The sequence below is a fragment of the Silene latifolia genome, chromosome Y (genome assembly GCF_048544455.1).
Source record: "Silene latifolia isolate original U9 population chromosome Y, ASM4854445v1, whole genome shotgun sequence".
In the NCBI taxonomy this organism is placed as follows: Eukaryota; Viridiplantae; Streptophyta; class Magnoliopsida; order Caryophyllales; family Caryophyllaceae; genus Silene; species Silene latifolia.
Genome location: NC_133538.1, coordinates 350,614,738 through 350,619,497, shown reverse-complemented (window position 1 = coordinate 350,619,497; position 4,760 = coordinate 350,614,738). Strand labels below are relative to the sequence as shown.

General features: G+C 34.6%; 1 long non-coding RNA gene across 1 annotated transcript; it reads left to right on the top strand.

The window, feature by feature from the left end:
* The first annotated feature begins 494 nt into the window (after positions 1 to 494).
* On the top strand, positions 495 to 2,728 carry LOC141633698 (uncharacterized). Its single transcript, XR_012538480.1, has 4 exons — positions 495 to 693; positions 951 to 1,003; positions 2,250 to 2,525; positions 2,637 to 2,728. It is a non-coding gene; the product is annotated as an uncharacterized LOC141633698 (long non-coding RNA).
* The last annotated feature ends 2,032 nt before the right edge of the window (positions 2,729 to 4,760 follow it).

The following is a 4,760-nucleotide window of genomic DNA, read 5'->3' as shown; positions in this document are numbered from 1 at the left end:
GACGAAAGTTAAGCTATTTACGCTCTAGGGCGGTTTAAGGACCGAAAGGTGACGACCATAGCTCTTCTTATCAATAGTCTAATCGCCTTAGTATTTCCGATAGTATAGCTACCACGGTGGACCGACTCCTAGCATATTTTCCTTCTCTTATTGTTAATTTCTTTTATCCCTTTTCTCTTGCCTTTAGCCTCAGTAGTTCAGTTAGTCCAATTCAATCAAAACCCCCATTTCTGTGACACCCTGACAGACCAAATTAAACAGATAGATAGCAACTTAGCCTCCCTGTGGAGATCGACCCTACTTACCGCTGACTTCTGTTGGTAGTAACTTAGGTTTTTATTTTTGGTACAAAACGACAGTATCAAATCGCGTGTCTATTCGTATTCTGGTACTCTTATACTCCTCGGTGCTGATGATGGTTACTACACAGATTGGAGTCATGACAGCCTTGTCACTAGGAAAGTTAGTTTTGTGCCGCGAGGCATTCTAACAATAAGGTTAATCCGCATGCCATTATTTCTTCTTTTCAAAATATAGCCAGTAGCTAAATACATTTTTTTTTATCAGTTCTAAAATGCAAGATATCACCACGATCTTTTCCTTTTCCTTTGTAGATTATGGAGATCGAGAAGCTTCCAAGGTTTCCCTATTCCATGCTTTTAGAAGGTGGCAGCATCCATGTTGATTGGGAAGGTACTTGCTTTGATTTCTTCTTTCCGATGTTCGTTATCCTATTTCAGTTGTCGAGGACGACAGTAGTTGGACCTTGGTGTTCAATATTTGGAAAGAGTAAAATTGAGGATTGGTCCCCAGTTTATGGTTCTTGCATGATTGTTGCCCCTTCCTGATTATTGTTTTTATCCCAGCATTTATGATTTTTTTTTTATGTACTCGAATTTTACGGAATACGCTTACTATTTGATTTTTGTGGTGTTGTATTTATTTTACAGGCGGTTGTCACTATTCGTTTGTGCATTTTCGAGACCTGCATATTCACGACAAGGTAAAATGATGTTCTTATTTGGGTATGTTTTGTCAATTAATTTAGCTTAAACTTTGATTTTCATGTATCCAGTATTCCTTTTGGTGTTTATTGAGGTTCAGTAGATCCGGGATCAGACATTGAACTGGTTATTGAATCTGTCTGGTAAAATTGTTACACAGTGGTCCAAAATTGACCCAACCTAACCGGTGAAGCAATGGTGATCACCCAAACAACCATTTAGCAAAACTGGTAGATCATTTTATGTACCACTTTTATTTTAGGGTCATTTTGAAATTTGTTCAGTCGGTCCGAAAACAAAGGTGCTCACACCTCAACTAGTCAGTTCCACCTTCACCGTTCTCTCGAATCCATGTTTTAGTTTAGGTTGATCATGTAGTTAATCCATGTTTAAAACCTTGTTTAGCAAGTTAGTTTGACCCAATTAGCGATATTCACTGTTTTCATGAGGTCTGTATACATGGCTGAGGGAAAATGAATCAGAGAAGGTCGGAAGGCCAAAGGCCACCAGGAAAAGATGGCCTGGGATAATTTTATCCTGACCTTTAGTGTTTTTCCCATGATAACACCCTCCCAATGGCGATCCATCTTACTTTACCATTTCATCAAATGCTTGCATTTTCTTTTCAGACAGGATCGCTTTCACTCGCTGGTATAAAACCGTCTTACTCGAGTGTTATTATTAACTCTCCTGTTTTTTTAATTACTCTGTGGCTTATTAGGTGAATAGAATAGAATACGATTTTATAATATGTTGATTGATTGTAAAACGTCTTATAACATACCTTCTCATCAATACTGTGGCCCAGGGTTTCTTATTTCTAATTAGCTAAGCTACTATCTCAGTTCTTGTGGAATACGCCTAGATTTCGCTATTGTTTCAGTTTAATTAAAACCGGTGTGTAGATTTTGCTAATATTGTTGTTAGATCAGCCATTTCAGATCCAATTTTTTCATTTAATTTGTTTTTGATTAATACTTGATTGAATTTGTTTGTTTCGACTGATTGTAGTATGAATTAGGGTTACTTGCTGGTTTTACTCTATTATTTGTTTGTTTGCCTGCGTTTATGTTTGGTCTGCTGTTTATGATAACACCTGCAACTGCAATGTTGTTTCGATTTTATGTATTAAAAAATTGCTATACATTGTCGTGTAAATAGTAGTATATGTTCCTTTTTTAGATCTATTTTCTCTTTTATATTGTTTGAGGCTTTCATTGCTTTCGTTTGTTATTTTGATTTCAGGAAGACGTACATGGAAGAGCACCCTGATTCCAAGGGTATTAGGAGCTTGCTAAGGATGCTGGAGCTAAGTGGAAGGCCATGACCGATGAGGCTACTTCTCATCACAACCTATGCGCCCTTTGCAATTTCCGTGGATATTAATTTAATTGATTTCCGATGCTGGATTTAACTATTGCAATTTACTGTGCAGGTAAAGAGGCTCTATATGGACAGAGCAGCACAACTGAAGGTGGAGCATGAGAAAACCATGGAGGATATAATGCTCAGAAAGAAGAGGTATGCAGATAGTTTCCGCTTGCCTATGAATATGATTCGGCTTTTTTTTTTTTACTGAACTAAACTGTGTATTTGGTGGCTCACCTAAATTCTGGGTTGCTCATTGATTAGTGATCTGCTGATTTCTGATTTGCAAGCTGAGAAATTGTGCGATGAAGATGTATAGGTCTTTGGACAGGGAACCTGAAGAATGTCGAATTAAAGTATTTTCGGATTATCCGGAATTGTAAATTTTGGCTTTTAACTATGGATAGCAGAATTTAGCAGTAGTTGTAGTTGTCTTGGCACTCGGCTTATGAAACTCTTTGAAAGCATCTTATCAGTATAAATTCATTGCTTGGCCAAATGTTTGACGGCAATTTTTTTCGTTTGTACGTCGTATTATCGTATATGGCTACAGATGCTGGATTCAACAAACAGATGATGAGCATTTTTAAAGGAAAAACTTTTATGTTCTATTCTGAATCTAATTTGCCACTTTAGATGGTTGTTTTAAGTTTGAATGGTGCTTCATACTTGTATTGATTTGCCACTTTAGATGGTTATAGTGTTGTATTTAACTTCAACATCTGTTTCCAAACGTGTATAATCTGGTGTATAACAGTCACATGAACATTAAAAGAGCTTAACGTTCTAATATGTTTTCAAATTTCACTACGATATTTGATAATGAGTCATATAAACGATTTACCAAATTGGGGTACCGCGCGGGCGCGGTGCAACAACTAGTTACAAAAAAAAGGAGAGTGTTTGGTTGCCAATTTTTTGGCAAAATGTAGGCATTCAATATTCCTTAGTGTTTTGAAATGCCTACAAAATGGAGGAATTGAACTACCTATATCCCCCCCCCCCCCCTATGTAGTTGGCAACTCCTTGGAATTCAACTCCAACATCCGCAACCAAACGAATTTTCCGAATTCATGTGAATTTGTCTATAGGAAAACAATTCACGAATTGGATTTCCCGGTATTAGTTTAATTCCTAGATTAACCAAGAGGTCTAAATCTTTTAATAAACTTAACCACTACTTACTATTCACACATACTCATAAAAATTCATTAAATTGTGTTAATTTTCATCAAAAAAATCTCTTTTCATTTTTTATTTCTCGGCTTTTATCCAACCTCCTGATTTCCATGTTAATGTTAAGTAGGTATTCATGCTTTAGCTATCAAATGGACAAATGATAATTCAACCAATACTCGGACAATAAACCTAATACATCATATATTTTAGGTCTGCGGTCTGCCATTTAAAATCTCCTAATTACAAATGCAATTTATAATTAAAATCCAAATGGCTTTATAGATAACTTAATCATGTTTTTTTGTATATTTTGTAAATTAACAATGATTGAATTGTGTACCCGTGCAATTTTGCACGGGTTTAAGACTATATTTGACAATTCCATTAAATCATTTTAAATGTACACGGATCACAATTTTCATTTTGCTTTGTTTCATTGATTAACAATCCGTACTATATAAAAAAAAAAGAAAAAAAAAAGATCAAAATTTTCACTTTAAAAGTGCACGAGTCAAAATTTTCAATTTGTCTTTACATAGTTCTACAAACGTGCACAAATTTGACTAAATGAAAAACAGGTTTAATAATTTGCATGGGTTTGAAACTATTCAGACCTCGTGTAATTTTAATAACATTGTTTTACTTTCCATCCTAATAATTTTGGTTCACATATTAGGTGAATTTGTATGTATGAAGCCACTCGAGTAAAAAGGCAAGTTGAAATTCAAATTTAGCTAGCAAGTGGACATGTCGCACGACAACAACTACTCGCCCAATTGATCTAATGCATCATTTACACTAATTATAAATGAAACTTATAATCAAATTTAAAAACTTAAATATAACTTTAGAAGTACGTTAGTAATCAATATATCTATCTATATTATTAAAGGAAGCTTTTTTCGAGCGATTACAGAGAGTCCAAATGTAACAAACTACTAAACATTAATTAAAAGCTTAATAATCATAAAACTATTTAATTAACTTAATTTATATGCACGTTTTTGAATCATTCAAGGAATGGTTTCATGATTTCAATTGGACTAGGAATTTCATCCAAGATAAAACTTTACCCGCAATAATAATGGATAGATTTGTAAACGTTTTTAATTCTAACTGCAATTGCTACCGCTTTTAAGTATAAATATAGCCTTTTTAGACTACTCCTTTTGATGTTTATGTTTTTTGCTTTGATTGGGTAGCTTTGTT